This window comes from Narcine bancroftii, chromosome 4 (assembly GCF_036971445.1).
Source record: "Narcine bancroftii isolate sNarBan1 chromosome 4, sNarBan1.hap1, whole genome shotgun sequence".
NCBI lineage: Eukaryota > Metazoa > Chordata > Chondrichthyes > Torpediniformes > Narcinidae > Narcine > Narcine bancroftii.
In genome coordinates, this window is record NC_091472.1 from 37,587,946 (window position 1) to 37,605,447 (window position 17,502).

The 17,502-nt window shown below is 43.1% G+C and overlaps 1 protein-coding gene across 3 annotated transcripts in view; it reads left to right on the top strand.

Moving 5' to 3' along the window:
* camkmt (calmodulin-lysine N-methyltransferase) overlaps nt 1-17,502 on the top strand; it is a 512,353-nt gene that overhangs the window by 432,524 nt on the left and 62,327 nt on the right. The gene's annotated exons all lie outside the window — the stretch shown is intronic.

The following is a 17,502-nucleotide window of genomic DNA, read 5'->3' on the forward strand; positions in this document are numbered from 1 at the left end:
TATAGCCAAAAAGGTGACCAATTTTCCTTATTCAGGTATTATGGTTGTGTTTTTATTCCTGGTATGTTTGTCATTTATTTTCATTAAGCCAAGAATGAATCATCTTATGTTAAATAAGCTGAATCATAACTGCTTTCGATGGTAAGAGAAAAAAGCACCCATACCTGAAAACAAGAATCTTTTATTAATCTCAGTAGCTCAGAAACTTTACATTTAATCATAGAGGTATGAAATTCACTGGAAGGTTTGCTCAATACTATCTCTGGAAACTTCCCCAACCCTTTGTCCCTCTCCATGATCTGTAATTCTGTGGCTCCTATTCATTTGCCTTCCTCCCATCACATAAGCAAGTCTTCTGTTGGATTTTTTTCTTTGTAGTCCCTCTTGCTGCAGCTCTCTTAAGAGCCTTTTACCTTTTCAGTCATGCTTCCATTCATCGTCCCCAACTCCGTTTAGCTCATCCATGACTCATGTCCAGCATCCACTTCCTTTTGCAAAGCGCCTGTATGGCTTCTTCATCAAATATGTTGTCTTAATCAAAGCTTCTAATATCAAATGATTGTCCATTTAACAATAGGTATAGAGTTATCACAGAGCATTGCAAGGCATCAAATGAGTAGCAGCCAATCAGACAAATGTGTGGCCAAGCAACCCAACTCTCAAAATTTGATTTTTTTTGTTTGTGCTTCACCTTTTTGAAGTCCTGTACACACCTTATTCTCCAGTGTAAACAAATTCAAATCCTGCCATATGAAAGAAATTGACCAAATAAAAAAGGATAATTAGGATCAGTGTGAGACTAAAACAATTCAATTATTACCAATAAGCCTAATTGAACAAGGTTTCCAACTTTTAATTGTTTAATTTTTTTTTAATACAATATTCCGTTTCACTTCTAAGTGGAAAGGTGATTGATTGAAAAACAAATCAAACTGGCAATATCAGCAAGATCCTTTGGTCTACAGAAAGTATAGATTTAATTATTATTTTGTTTCATTGTTGAATTTGGAACTTTTGGCCCATTTTAAAGGATTTTGAGTTCTATTGGCAGAAATTTTTAAAAACTGATATGATGGTATTGTAGTGGCTACTTCAGTAGAGCTACTAAAGCAATACACACACACCAGGTTAGTCAGCACAAGACTTTTATTTACAGGCTTTTTTTATATACCTCGTGTCTCGGGCTCCATGGGACGGGGTATGGTCATCATTATGAGTTTGCTGCTGATCTACGGGACCGGCAGGTTTAAATAAAGCACTGTGAGCGCCTCATGCCTTCCGGCAGGAGACTCCGTAAACCAGCATGTCTTTACTTGGCGTGCAGCACCGCATGCGTGCTTTCCATTAAATGAGTGAGTACCCAGCTCTCTGTCTTATGGCTCCGCGCACCCGCCAAGGAACTGCGCCAGCGACTGTTCGTGATACCGTGCTGTGTGCCCGCTTGTCCTGCTACACAGCTGCTACATCACACCCCCACCCCGAACCATTTCCAGAACCTAAAACACCAGCTGCATGCACCTTAGGTGGACGCCCTCGGCATCTGGGCTGGGGGCACTGAATGGGTGAAGTGGGATCCACATGGGCAGACTTGAGTCTGTCCACAGTAAACAGCTGCGAATGCCCCCCAATGTCCAAAGTAAACACAACTCCATCCTTCTTAGCCATCATATTAGGCATTATAAAGGTGCTCCTAGGACCCTTCTGCATACAAAAACAAAATCGGCTTCAAGGAGTGGTGGGGGCACATGCCGTTTAGGGGTTCCATTTGGTAGGAAAAGGTTTGCTGATTGCAACACCATGTCGAAGCTGCTGACGGACATCCAGGACAGAGTTGGTGGTGAAATAAACGTCCCCTGGAACTGTAAGGACTGTTCCATAAACCATCTCTGTGGACGATGCAGACAAATCCTCCTTTGGAGCCACGCGCACTCCCAGTAGAACCCTTGGCAACACATCGATCCAATTGGGACCAGTGAGTCGGGCCTTAAGTGTGGACTTTAGTTGCCGGTGGAAATGTTCCACAAGGCCGTTGGACTGTGGCTGGTGCAGGTGCGTACCACAAAAGTGCACAAAGTCAGTCCATAATGCAAAGGTGAATTGTGCTCTGCGATCTGAAGTTATGTGCATCGGGACACCAAATCTAGTGATCCAATTGACAATGAATGCTCTGGTGCATGTCTCAGCGTCACTGGATGGCAACGGGATGGCCTCTGGCCAGCGCGTGAAACGATCTACGACTGTTCGAATGTATCTCATGTTTTGAGATAGTGGCAATGGTCTGACCAGGTCCACATGCATGTGTTCAAACCCCCTGCATACCGCTGGGAAAGGTTGAAGCGGCGCCTTCGTGTGCCACTGAATTTTGGCAGTCTGGCATGAGGTACATGTGCGACGTCTTTTTTCAGTCCATGCCATACGTATTTTTATGAACTTGACGGATGTTCTGATGGATGGATGAGACAAGCTGTGTATCTGGTCAAAAAGGCGTCACCTCCAAGATGCCGGAATCACTAGTCTAGGGTAGCCCAAAGACATGTCATAAAGTAGGGTTTGGCCACCCAGTCCCACCTGTTGTATGTCCAGGTTAGTAATGGCCTGAACATTGGGGTCCATGGCCTGTGCACTGTCTAATTCAGGAATATCAATGCCATCCTGAATATGATATACAGTCGGTCTGGACAGTATATCCGTGACAGGATTGTCTTTACCCGAGACATGGTGCACGCCTGTCGTGAATTCGGAAATGTATGATAAGTAATGCTGGTGCCTCACCAATCATGGATCTGTTATTTTGCTGAAGGCAAAAACAAGTGGCTTATGGTTTGTAAACACAGTGAAATGCCGACCCTCCAAAATATTTTGGAAGTGTTGTGTGACCAGATACAATGCCAACAGTTCCCAATCAAATGCACTATATTTAATCTCCAATGGCCTTAGATGTTAGCTAAAGAAAACAAGGGGTTGGCAATGGTCTTCAACGGACTGCTCAAGAACTGCACCCACAGCCGTACCCGAGGTATCAGTGCTAAGTGTCAAAGAAGCATCGGGGTTAGGATAGGGGAGCATTGCTGCGTTGGCCAAAGCGTCTTTGGCAGTCGCAAACGCAACCTCTGCCTCTGTTGTCCAGGTAATGTCGCTGTGCTTTGTGGTGAGGATCTGAAGCAGTGGTCAAAGAATGTCAGCAGCTGCTGGAATGAACCGGTGTTAGAAATTTATCATGCCCTAGAATTTCTGCAGTCCCTTAACTGTAGTAGATCTCGGAAAATCACGGACTGCATCTACCTTGCTGGACAAGGGAAAGACACCGTTGGCTGTGATCCAGTTTTCCCAGGAAGTTGATGTTGGACTTGCCAAATTGACATTTGCTAGGGTTGATGGTAAGACTGAATTCCTCCAGCCTTTGGAACAGGCGGCGTAAATGCAGGTGGTGATCCTGTTCAGTCTGACTGGCTATAAGGATGCCATCCAAGTAGATGTAAGCGAAATCTAAATCCCTGCCCAAAGCGTCCATAAGCTGCTGGAAGGTTTGAGCAGTGTTCTTCAACCAAAATGGCATCCTAAGAAATTCAAAAAGCGCGAAAGGGGTAGTAATCGCCGTTTTAGGAATGTCATCCTTATGGACCGGGATCTAATGGTATCCCTTGACAAGATCAACTTTGGAGAAAGCACGGCAATTATGCAGATGGGCAGCGAAATCTTGCATATGAGGGATCAGGTATATGTCAGGTGTAGTTATATCATTGAGCCTATGGTAATCGCCACAGGGTCTCCATTCACCTGTTTTCTTGGGTACCACGTGTAACAGTGGTGCCCAAGGACTGATGGAGCGCTGAATGATACCTAGTTCCTCCATTGCAGTAAATTCTGCCCTTGCAGCTTATCATGTGGAAGATGATGAGCCCTGGCATAAATGTAATGGGACACACCATGGGCTCTTTTGGAGGTATTGAAATTAGGAGAGAGAATACCGGGAAATTTGTTGAGCAGGGCAGCATAGCATCTTTGTGCAGTGTATGCACCCCGAGTTGGGAAACTCTCCCTTTGCTGGATTCCAGTAGGTATGTTTGAAAAGTGGTGGCATGAACTAATTTCCTCCGCACCCAAAATGGGCTGTGCAACGGAAGCCAAGATGCAATTCCAATGGAATGTTGCACCTCTATCCTAATCGTGGCCCGTCGTGTTTCAAAGCTGGGAATGGTAGTCCCATTTGCTGCTTGAAGAGCCAGGTGTTGTTGTTTATGTGTTTTTTCAAAATAGGTTGGCGGGAGCAAACTGACCTAAGCACCCGTGTCTAAGAGAAACTTGTGCTTACCAGCATCATCTTGAAGATACAATAGGCCGGTACTTGTGCCTGCTGCCGAGGCCACTATTGGCAGCCGGCTTTTTTGTTTCCCGACTTTTTTCTGTAATGGTTACATGGCGGGACACATTTATGGGCATTTTTTTCCGCAATGACAATGGTAAAAACACCATTCTCGCCACCCGTCAGCATGTTCCTCCTTCTTTGACTGAACCGCGGATAAAGCAAACTTGCGAAGTCCCACTGCATTAACTACCGCCGTGGTGGCAGCTGCTGCCTGCTGCTGTAGCTGTGTCCGTGATAACTGTAGATTCAAGCCTCAGCTGAATTTTGCAGTCGGGATCACCAATTGTAGCGGCTACTTCAGTAGAGCTACTAAAGCAATACACACACACCAGGTTAGTCAATTCAAGACTGTTTTATAACAGGCTTCTGTTATATACCTTATGTCCCGGGCTCCACAGAATGGGGTGGGATATCATTATGAGTTTGCTGCCGATCCACGGGACCGGCAGATTTAAATTAAACATAGTGAGCATCCTGCGCCTTCCAGCTTGAGACGCCATAAACCAATGTGCCGTTACTCAGCCCGCAGCACCGTGCGTGTGCGGTCCATTAAATGGATGAGTACCCAGCTGTCTGTCTTATGGCTCCATGCCACCCGCCGAAGAAGCGCCTGCTCAGCCGGCTACACGGCCGCTACAGTATAATGTTTATTCACAATAGTTTGAAGAATTATTATATCCAATAATTAAATAGTTTTGTTGAGTAATTTAGGAATATATAATTTATTCATAAGGTGCACCCACCCATATATTGTAGCTCCTCCTGTAAGTGTGTATTTTGTATGACTATGAAGATCCTAGAAATATCTGCATTGATAAGTCCCCTTAATGATAATATATTCAATTCCAGAAGATGTTCACAAATAGGGCTTTTTGAAGGTATTATCCTTATTCAATCATCTTTCTTCAGGAATGTGTTTAATAAATTAGCATAACTTGTCATTTCAGATTGTAAATTGACCCCTGAAAAATTAGGTCCAAATCAGTGGAATGAGTTGGCAAAGCTAATACAGGAGCAAATCATCAATCTGCAAGCCACTAGTCATCGTTTCTTTTTCTCTCTTTAACATACTCAAGTAAGCTACCATTCATTCACTTAGTATTCATGCCAACATTATGAATGCCTCATGTCTTTAAGTCATAATAGAACAGAGAATATAGTTAGCAATATTCTCAGATGTATTTAATACAGGCAACCAGAGGACATAAAGCTTCATTAATGTAATTAGATAATCATGTTTGATAAAGGGAGAAGACAGAAAAATGGAACAAATTAGAAATAAATGATTTTAATCTTAAAAGCTTTTATATTTTAATTTTGTACTTTTTTTTTACATAAATCACTGCTCACAGAGGAAAAGGCAAAAATATTTTATGAGAGATAAATCTTTTAACTCTCTTCACTTCAGAAGATAATAAAAGTTAACATAACATAATATAACATAACATAACATAACAATTACAGCACGGAAACAGGCCATTAGGCCCTTCTAGTCCGCACCGAACCAAACACCCCTTTCTAGTCCCACCTCCCTGCACAATGCCCATAACCCTCCATCTTCTTCTCATCCATATACCTGTCCAACCTTTTCTTAAATAATACAATTGACTCCGCCGCCACTATTTCTTCCGGAAGATCATTCCACAAGGCTACCACTCTCTGAGTAAAGAAGTTCCCCCTCGTGTTACCTCTAAACCTCTGCCCCTTAATTCTTAACTCATGTCCTCTTGTTTTAATCTTTCCTCCTCTTAACGGAAATAGTCTATCCACATCCACTCTGTCTATCCCTTTCATAATCTTAAATACTTCTATCAAAGTTGCAGAGGTACCAAACATCAAAGAAAGTTAAAATTAATAATGAAGGAAAAGACTGGGAAAAATTAAGGGGAGAGTAATTACCCAATTCCCTGGAACTAATGTCCTGCATTTGTGGGTTCTAAAAGACAGCTGCAAAGATATTAGATGCCTTTAAGATTACTTTCTGAAATACTTAGGATTTGGGAATCATTTCAGTAGTTAAGAAGTTGCAAATACAAGAGTAGTGTTCAAGAAAGAACAATATCGAAAGCTCTGGACCAGTTAACCTGAAATCAATTGTTGGTAAAATCCTAGAGAATCAATTTGGTAAATCTTTAGTAACACCACACTTAGAGTATTATGTTCAGTTCTGGTCACCTCATTATAGGAAGGATGTGGAACCTATGGAGTGGGTGCAGAGGAAATGTACCAAATATTGCCTAGATTGGGAAACAAGTCTTATGATGTAAGGTTAGCAGAGCTGGGATTTTTCACTTTGGAGCGTAGAAGGATCAGAGGAGACTTGAGCGAGGTCTACAAGATTATGAGAGCCATAGACAGGGTGGACAACCAGCACCTGTTTCCTAGGGCAGGATCAGCAAACATCAGGAGGATATATGTATAAAGTTAAGGATGGGGGGGGGGGGGGGGGAGAAGTTTAGACATCAGAGGTAAGTTTTTTTTTACCTAGAGAGTTGTGGGTGCCTGGAATACTTTGCCAGGGATGATGGTGGAGGCTAAAACATTGAGGACATTTAAGAGACTCTTAGACACATGGATGAAAGAAAAATAGAGGGTTATGGGGTAGGGAGGGTTTAGTACTTTTTTTAAGGAAGGGATATATGGGTCGGCACAACATTGAAGGCCGAAGGGCCTGTACTGTGCTGCATTGTTCTATGTTCAGTTATTAGGCTTGATGAAAAGAAAGTTGTGACAAATTAATAAATGATTTGTAAATTCCTGAGTGAAGGAATGGCTGGTGAGAGAAAAAAAGGGAATATCTATAATAATGTGGCACAATGCTTTCTCAACCATTTAATTAAGAGATGATTGAGATGAATAGATGAGAGGAAACCAGTAGATGTCATGTGTTTGTTGAGATATCCCACTAAAAATTGTTACATAAGTAAGGGCTTGAGGAATTATAAGTGATAATGTTAGCACATATGTGGGATTGGTTGAAGGTCAGAAAGTAAAGATTCAGAAAAACACAAAGATAAATTGTGTTGTAAGTTTTCATTAGGTCAGGCAACAACTATGGAGCAAGAAAATCCAGGTCAATGATCCTCAGGTTATTTTATTCAAGGTCTTTTATTTGTCATGTAACAATACAAAAAAATTGTAATATACACGATATACGTCAACTTTTGCCTGCTGTAAAAGCAAAGAGTTGCCAGTAGTATTGCTCATTAATAATAGAAAGAAAAGCAAAGGAGAGTCCCTTCAGTGCCCGTAGATTTGCCTCTTGTGCTCCTGCAGCCTCTGTAGCTTCATAGTCTGCTGTGCAGTGCATTGATAACCCAAACTCCAGATCCAAACCTCTGATACAATCAGGAAGCTTTCAAAACTTTCATGCCCTCAGCACCCTCTCAAATCCTGGTTCTGATACCTGGTTCCAATGAGTCAGTTTCCAGCAGCTGACTGATGTGAGTCCTTTGATCACAAATTACCATTGTTTTGCTTGTTCTTCAAGAAGGATGACTACATGAGTTTAACACTTAACCAACTTTAATTTCCTTGAGCTTCTTCAACGACTTCTAACTGACTCCTGTCACATGTCTCCTCTGGTTTCTGCCCGGCCATGTGCACTACATGCTGGGAAATGTAGTTCTTATTTACACATATAACATATCCCCTTTAAAAACAAACAAAGACACAAACACAATACTTTGTCTACATACCAAAAGTATGTATATTCCATGGCCAGTCTCTTTCAACTCAGCAGTTTTCAATCAGTCTCTGAGATGGTTTAATAGTCCTTTTTGGTCTGCTATGTGCTTCCACCAGTATATTGTTTGCATTTGTTGCATTAGACTATTGTCTTTCTGTGGAATCTGAACCACATGTTGCTTCTCTTTCTGTGCTGGACCCTTTTGTGAACAGTCAGGTGATGCACGTGTTTAGAGCTATGGGTTGGAGCTTGTGGTCATTGATCCACGCGGTTTCTTCTCAGAGGTGTCCATCCCTCTGTCTGGATCTGGTAGGGAAGTGGATCTATTTCCTCTTGCACATATCCTGGCAAGTCCCATGTGGCAGAATTGTGATCTCAGATTCGCAATGAAACACCCGGCTACTGAACTGGTCGGCTTTTCGCAGTCTTGTTATGATACTGTTTCTGTTTTATTTCCTCTTCCATTTTAGCCTGTTTGATCTTGAGGGCTCTTTTGAGCATCAGCAGATTTTCATGCATTGTAAAGTTGGTCCGTATGCATCGACCCTTCAGAATTTGGGCTGGAGAAAGGCCATTCTCTAGTGGTGCACTTCTGTAAATCATTAGACTTCTGGGGAAATCCTCGTCCATCATCCACTTTCTTCATGAGGCTTTTCACCACCTTCACAGAACTCTCTGCTAGGCCATTAGACTTTGGGTGATATGGGCTTGAAAGTTACATGCAGAAATCACCAAGTATTGGCAAAGGACTCAAATTCACTGCTCGAAAATTGTGGACCATTGTCCGATACTACTTCACAAGGAACTCCATGCCTCACAAACACATTTTTCACAAAAGCAATAACTGCTTTGCTAGATGTTGACTGCAGTGTTGATACCTCCGGATAATTGGAAAAATAGTCTGTTACTACTATATAACTCTTCCCATTACAGTTAAATAAATCCACTCCAACTTTGAAGTATGGCCTGACTGGTACAGGGTGTAGTATAAGCAGTTCTGCTTGCTACTTTCGTCTATAGTTGTGATGCACTGTAGTGACAGTAAACAGACACAGGATTCAATGACTGACTTTATTCAGCTTAAAGTCTCTGCTGCGGCTAGCTGTGCCCTGCTCCCGAGTGACTGACCTCGAGAGGGCCAGATGTGGCTAAGATCCCAGGCGGATGATTGGCAGCCGACCGGGTGGGATTTTGGTCCATTCAGGTCAACTGATTGACAGCCAGCCAGGTGTTGTCTGTCCTCCAGTGATCTTCCTGCAGGTACATTGGTCTCCCCCTGCAGTAGGCTAGTGGTGTATTACCACAATAGGTAAGCATATTTCACATGAAGCTGTGGTGTGGCTTATGTTTTGGTTCATTCTTAGCCAGTACATCACCTCTTGAGCTTCACATTTGCATTTTTACTCACTAAGATGTCCTTGATGTATCTTATGGAACATTTTCTTGCATAGAATCATAAACTAGTTTCATTTGAGGGTGATATCGTTCACAACTGACAGTTCATCCCTGAATGCCCAGTAATTCCGAATACCCATTGGACAGTCATTCTTAGCTGCCGGCCATCCTTTCTGTAGTGTATTTGGAGCTCTCCTGATTTGCTCTGTTCTATCCCAGGATACTGGAAGTGAGGTGATAATCATCTCTGCATTAACTTCTTGATTGGTCTTTTCTTTCTTGTCAGCTGCTCGAGACAGTGCATCAGCTGCAAACATGTATTTTCCTGGTGTGTAGATCATTTTCACATCGTATTTCTGCAGCCTTATCAACATGCACTGTACTCTCATGGGACAGTCATTCAGTGATTTGGATATAATTGAGACCAGTGGTTTATGGTCTGTCTACACTTCAAAACCTTGTCCAAAAATATATTGTTGGAACCTTCCACATGCATAGGTCCTGGCAAAAAGCTTTTTCATAGTTGGCTTCTGCACTTGTTAAATCCCTTGATGCATAGGCCACAGGTTGCCATGTGTCCTCATGTTGCTGCAGTAGTACTGCTGCAAGGCCATGTCGGGATGTATCAGCCAAGATCCTGGTGCATCAATCTGGATCATAAAAATTTAGTACAGGCTCTTCTGTTAGGACTTTTTTGAGAGCCTGGAACCACTCTTTTTGCTCATGTGACTATATCCATTCATTTTTTTTTGCTCAAGAAGTGATCTAAGTGGTGCTGACACAGTCGACAGACGAGGGAGGAACTTAATCAGGTTAAGTCACCTTCCCCAAGAAGCGTCTCATCTCTTCTTTGTTTTGGGGCCTCGCAAAATTCTCAATGGCTGATGTCTTTCTTGGATCAGGCTTTACTCCCTGTTCAGATATAACATCCCCTATGAAGGTCAGTGTCTTTAAGCTGAAGTCACATTTCTCTTTATTTAATTTCAAATTGAAAATCCTTGCCTTAGTCCACGTATCATGTTCATTCTTGGTGGATCCCCATACAATGATGTCATCCATCATGGTCTTCACTCCAGGTATACTTCCAAAGATCATGTGGATGGTTTTATGGTAGATTTCTGGTGCGAACACGATGCCATATGGTAGCCGAAGAAAGGGATATCTTCCTTGTGGAGAATTGAAAGTGCATTGACTTGAACTTGGCTTGTCAAGCTTCATCTGCCAAAATCCCAATGTCATATCGAGCTTGGCACCTGCAAACTGGGACATAATTTCCTCCCATGTCGACGATTTAAAATGCTCTCTCTTAATGGCTTTATTGAGATCTCTTGGGTCCAGATATATATGTAATGCTCTTCCTTTTTTGCACCACGACCAGTGAGCTGACCTAATCTGTAGGTTCTTCAGTCTTCTATATGGCTTTCATCCATTCCATGCGTGCTAGTTCTTGTTTAAGTTTGTCGCTAAGTGGAAATGTAACTTTCTTGCATGCATGGATAACAGGAAGCACTGTCTCATCCAAGCAGATCTTGTGTATGCCAGGTAAACATCCAAGCCCCACAAAGACATCTGTGTACTCTTCCATGAATGTTGTATGCTCATCTTCGGTCTGTGAAGCCACTATGAAAACTCTTTTCACCATACCGAGCTCTTCACATGCACTCAGACCTAATATTGGCTGTACTCTCCTTTCTACAATCAGTAGTTGTGACTTTAGCTGCCGTCCTTTGTATTTGAAGATCACCATTCAGCCTCCTTTTACTGGAATGTTCTCTTCAGTGTAGCCAGTCACTTTTAATTTCACAGAAATTACAGTAAGAGTCATGTAATCGTCCATAGGGCTCCGGTGTCGAGCTTAAATGGAATTACTGTCTCATTCACAGTCACTGGAATGATCCATTCCATTTTACAAGCAGCAATCTGTAGTGAATCCACAAAGAATCCCTCCATTTATTTAAAGCACAATGCTTAAATGCTTTGCAGCATTTTGCATAATGATCCTTCTTCCACATTTATGGCAGGACTTTCCAAAGGCAGGACACGTCTTCGGAAAATGTCTACCTCCGGACCTGCTGCATTTGCTGTTTGAGCTTACCACTTTGGTTTGTTGTTCCTTTGGGAAACTCTTGGTGCTCTGTTTATCTGTTTTCATCGCATGCACTGTTGTGTCTATCCTGTCCAGCTCCTTAACTCTTGTGTCTATCTTGTGCAGCTCCTTAGCTTGTGGTCATGTGGTCTTTGCTGCCTCACACAAATTCACAGCCTCTTCAGTGTTAAATCTTTTTCATGCAACAGTCTTTCTCTAAGTCCATTATTTGGGATTCTGCAAACTATTCTGTCTCCAATGAATAATTTTTCAAATCTCCAAATTCACAGGACTTACCCAGTGTGTGAAGCTTGACTAAGTATTTGTCAAAGTTCATACCTTGTTTCTGGTCACAGGAGAAAAACTTGAATCTCTCAAACGTGAAATTTTTACGGACAAAATACTCTTCAAATTTTGTCATCAGAGTGTCCAATGTGAAAGCTGTGTCATCAATTTGAAAACGGTTAGAAATATCCAAGGCACCTTCACCCGTCATATTCAGAAACATAGACACTTTCCATTTTCCATTGGCCTCTCCCATTCTACCAGCTTCTAAATAAATATTGAATCACTGTTTGAAGTGTTTCCAATTATCAGCTAGATTGCTGGTACACTGCATCAGTGTGAGAGGACTTAACTTATCCATGCTTATGAACTATTGTCTTCTCTTACTCATTCAGACATTTCTGACACATGTTATGCTTGTTCTTTCAAGAAGAACAGTTTAATATGGGTTTAACACTTAACCGACTTTATTTTCCTTGAGCTACTTCAACCGACTTCTGTCATATATCACTTCCGGTCTTTGCCCAACCATGTGCATTGCATGCTGGGAAATGTAGTTCTTACGTACTCACCTAATAGTACAGCTTGCAGACTGTGTGAATCGTTCAACCACAATCCACCAGCAGCTCTCTGCCCTGTGTGGGTTCTTTAGCTGCGGAGCCTCTCACTTTGTCAGCTGTCATGATCACCTTCCTGTAGGGTTGTCTCCCATGCTTCTTCTTCTCACAGGGGGGAGGTGTTCCCCTCAAGTGTTTTCCTGTTTCTGGTGCCCTGCACCAGTCTCCTACTTCCATGGAATCTCCAACCCCTTTTTGATCAGAGTGGTCTGTTATGTTGGGAGCAGAAGAGATGGGGGTGATCTTAAATTTTATTTTGCTTCAGTATATACTCAGGAAACTAGAACAGAACCTCCTTGACTGAGGAGTGCCAAATCTCACAGCCCTATAGGGTATGTGAAAAGAAGGCTACTGGCCTGTCTGCTTAGTTAAGGGTTGCTGCTAGGGCGAAGTCTGATGCATAGCTTTCCATCTGAAATGGGGTGGATTCATCCATAGCATGCATTGTGGCCTTACCAATATTTGCCTTAATGTGATAGTAGGCAGCATGGGCCTCTGCCACCAGGGGGAAGGATGTGAATTTGATGAAGAAGTGGGCCTTGTCCACATAATTGTGGATCCTCTCAGTATAATAAGAAAAGAACCCAAGGCACCTCTTCAGGGCCTTGAGGGTGTGTGGAAGGGGAAGCTTCAGAAGTGGCCACATGTGGTTAGGATCTGGGCTGATGACTCCATTCTCCACAACACAGCCAAGAATGGCCAGATATGTTGTGCAAAACATGCACTTGGCTTTCTTAAATGTAAGGTTAAGGTACTTGGCTGTTTCGAGAAATTTCTGGAGATTGGTGTCATGGTCCTGTAGGTCATAGCTGCAGATGGTGATATTATTGAGGTTTGGGAAGGTAGCCCACAACTCATACTAAACATCCAGTCCATCTCCCACTGGAAGACAGATACACCATTTGTGACACCAAAGGGGACCTGCAGGAAGTGGTAGAGGTGGCCATCCACCTCAAACTACGTATACTGGTGGTCCTCTGGGCAGATAGGGATTTGATGATATGGCGATTTCAAGTCAATGGTTGAAAAGACTCGATACTGGGCAATTTGGTTGACCATGTTGGCGGTGCATGGAAGGGGGTATGTATCCAATTACGTGTATCTATTGATGGTCTGACTGTAGTCGATGACCATCTTATTCTTTTCTCTGTTCCGTGCTACCACTACCTGCTGGTTTCACTTACCCCTTCCTTGAATAAGTGCTGTACCTCAGTCCAGATGAAAGCCTGTCCCCAGCACTGTACCACCTATTTTTGGTGGTGACAGGTTTACAGTCAGGAGTGAGGTTGGAAAATAGCGATGGGGGTGCGGGGGAGGGCAATTTTGAGTGTGGAAAGCCTCCAGGTCATGTGTGGTGAGTGGTGGGATTGTCAGTTCAAAAATTCGATTACCTACAGTAAGGATTGGATGGGGCCCATCGAACTCCGTCACGCTTTTAAGGTGACACTGAAAATCCAGTCCTAACAGTACAGCAACGCAAGAGTTGTGATATTATCATTAGTCTAAAGTCTTTATATTCAGTACCCCGCTCAACTATGCAGAGCCCCAGATGTCCACTATGTACAATCTGGATGCCAAAGAGACCTTCTGGTTCACCGGCAGTACTGTGAGAGAAAAATGCCACACTGTGTCCGGGTGGATGAAGTTCTATATGCTTCCACTATCAAATAAGCAACTCATCACATGGCCATTTGCCTAAATATCCATCATCAACCTGGCGAGTTGATGTGGGCTGCCCTGGTCAAGCCTGATGGAAGCCAGTGTCGGATCATTCCACATTGCTGTTGTGGGTGGTGGCAGTGTCCAAAATGGTGGCCCCCAGGGCCTGCCTGCAACACTGCTGGGTCTCAAAGATGGGACCCAAGATGGCAGCCTCCATGGATCGTACATGGTGCTGTTGGCTCCAGGTGATGATGGTGTCTGAGATGGTGGCCCCTACAATCTGCACATGGCACTGCTAGGGTTTGGACTTACACACTTTGGGGTAGTGGCCCTTCTTTCCGTAGCTGGAGCAAGTTGAATCCTTCGCTGGGCAGCATTTCCTCTGATGCTCGCCCATGCCACAGAAGTAGCACTTTGAGTACTCCCTTGGCACCATGACTGTGGTCAGGTTGCCACCAGAGCTGGACAAATGCAGCGGGAGGTGATCGCAGAACACTGCTGCTGTGGTCAACTCATTAGCGGAGCAAGGGTGTGGTGGTGAGACCCAAGATGGTGGCGCCCAGGGTAACCATGAAGTGGCCTCATTGTCCAGCGTACCTGCCAGCTCAACTGCTCTCCGCAGATTTAGCTCCCCTTACTCCAGGAGTCTCTGTTGGACGTAGTTCAACCTGATCCCTATGACGTAGGCATCCTCTGTGTATTCCACATTCTCAGACCCTGCCAAATGTTCACAAGGCCCAAAGATATTTGGCATTGGACTCACAGGGTCATTATTTTTTACCGGGAGGTGTCTGGTGTAAACAACATTGATTTTATGCAGGTACTGCCCTTTGAGAATGTCCATGTCTTCCTGGTACATTGTAGCATCCCGGATCATGGAGTACAGCAGGGTGGCAACCCAGGAGTAGAGCACTTGCATTTTGTTGGTCTTCGATTGCACAATGGTAGAGGAAGCCTGCAGAAATGCTTCAAAACACCGCAGTCAGATCTCAAAGTTGGTGGACGCCTCAGGCGATTGAGGGTCAATCTCCAGCTTTTCTGACTTGAGGATCTGCTTCATTGTAAAAAAAAACTTGAATGAATAAAATTGATGCAACATCAATTACTTGAAAGACTATTGTAGATAAACCAATAGGCTTTTATTCACTTAAGAACACAAGCACATCCATACTGTACAGTTGTCCTGCAGGGGACTGTGGAACAAGAGCCTGTGGGGAGGGGCCACAGGTACAACCAGCCAATAGGTGTGCCTGACCAGACAATTATACATAACAGTGGTTAACCACGTAGCAATTTGTTTTCAAATCTGGATGAAGTGCAGATTTGGAGAGGAGCTCGAAGATGCCACTATCTCATGTTCTTGTTACCCTTATCCATGAAAGTGCTGGAGGTTGTGGATTGGTGGTGGGTATGGGAAGTGGGGAAGATGTTTCAGATTGAGATTGCCAAATTGCTACATGGTATTTTGTTGATGTTATTTGGGGCATTTATAGTGTCCCAGTGATTTGGAGAACTAATGCTCAGGGAGGCAGATAGGGGTCACATGAGAAGGCTACAAATGGTTTTCTGCTGCCTCATTGCGGTTAGAGTGGTATTCATCCAGGCAAATGGTTTTCATCTTTTTAGCTTGTATCTTGTGAGGGTAAGTAGCTTTAGTGAGTTGGTGGGTAGGTCATCCACAGCATGATATCAACTCTGACCTGCTCTTTCAGTCCCCGTATTTCTGATCGATAGTGTTTCTGTCCACTTTTCGTTTTTGTAGTGGCGGATTATTCAAAGTCATGAGAGAGAGAGAAAGATTATAATTGCTTTTGTCGACAATGCTTATGCCTGACATTTGGTTGGCACTTCAGTTATGTGTGTGTTTCTTTCTTTCTTTCTTTGGCTTGGCTTCGCGGACGAAGATTTAAGGAGGGGGTAAATGTCCACGTCAGCTTCAGGCTCGTTTGTGGCTGACAAGTCCGATGCGGGACAGGCAGACACGGTTGCAGCGGTTGCAGGGGAAAATTGGTGGGTTGGGGTTGGGTGTTGGGTTTTTCCTCCTTTGCCTTTTGTCAGTGAGGTGGGCTCTGCAGTCTTCTTCAAAGGAGGTTGCTGCCCGCCAAACTGTGAGGCGCCAAGATGCACGGTTTGAGGCGATATCAGCCCACTGGCGGTGGTCAATGTGGCAGGCACCAAGAGATTTCTTTAGGCAGTCCTTGTACCTTTTCTTTGGTGCACCTCTGTCACGGTGGCCAGTGGAGAGCTCGCCATATAACACGATCTTGGGAAGGTATGGTGTCCAAGGATTTGCAAATGGAACTGAATGTTACAAGCAACCCCATTGGTGGAATGGATAATGATGGCTTAGCCTAAGACGGTTCTGAGGAACTCCTGCTCTTGGGCTGAACTGATTAGCCTTCAGCAATCACCGAATCAAATACTTTTGTCTCTGGACTCGGCTCTTTTGCCTCTGTTTGGACTAAAGCCAAAAAGTGGTTTCTAGCCAAATGGCACTGATAAAATCACAATAGAACATTATAAAACAGATTTTTGGTGAGTTACTATTTTGTGGCATAACAAAATCAAAGAAAGTAAATGTAACCATCATTGCCCCTTCAGTCTGTTATAGTCCATAGGATAGACAAAACTGGAAAGAAAAGCAGGCAAAAGTACCTAAATCATTGAGCTGATTTCTTTCCACAGATTTTTCTCAATCTGCTGTCATACTCTATCACCTATACAATAGTTTTTTTTCCCCCCTGTGCATTTAGCTTTTTTTTGGCATATTCTTGTCACCCCACCTCCTACACCTCAATGTGTTACCAATTAAATTGCAGAAGGCATGTTGAAAAGGCAGGTTAAGGTATGTGGATTGGAAAGGTTTTTAGAGACATGGGCCAAATTCAGGCAAATAGGACTAGCTTGGATGGGCAGCAGAGGGTCTGCTTCTATGTCATAACATTCTATGAATCTCTGTGAATCTATGCTTATTTGTCATTTAATTCTCTAATTACTCTGGGCATTTTTAGTTTTGCTCTTTTAGCAAGGGAGGAATACATGTGATTGCTCAAATAATTATAATTTTTGTAACAGGGCTGTGAAATGGGAAATCATGGGAAATGTAATATAATTAGTATACTCCAGTGTAGTCTAGTAATACTGTATTTCATAATAAAATAGAAAAATTCATATCTTAAAGCATTGGAAACTATATGTCAGAGTCAAATCCATCTCATGATCCATGGTCTACATATCTACTGGACTCATTAGCCTGGCCTGAATATTGCTAATCAGATAATGTTACAACTTTGTTACTATATCTGTTAAAAACATATTTTTAAAAAAGTCATTGAGGAAATTTAAGCCACAACAATTATAATCTTCCAAATGCACTATTATTTCAGGAATTGTTCTCTTGGAT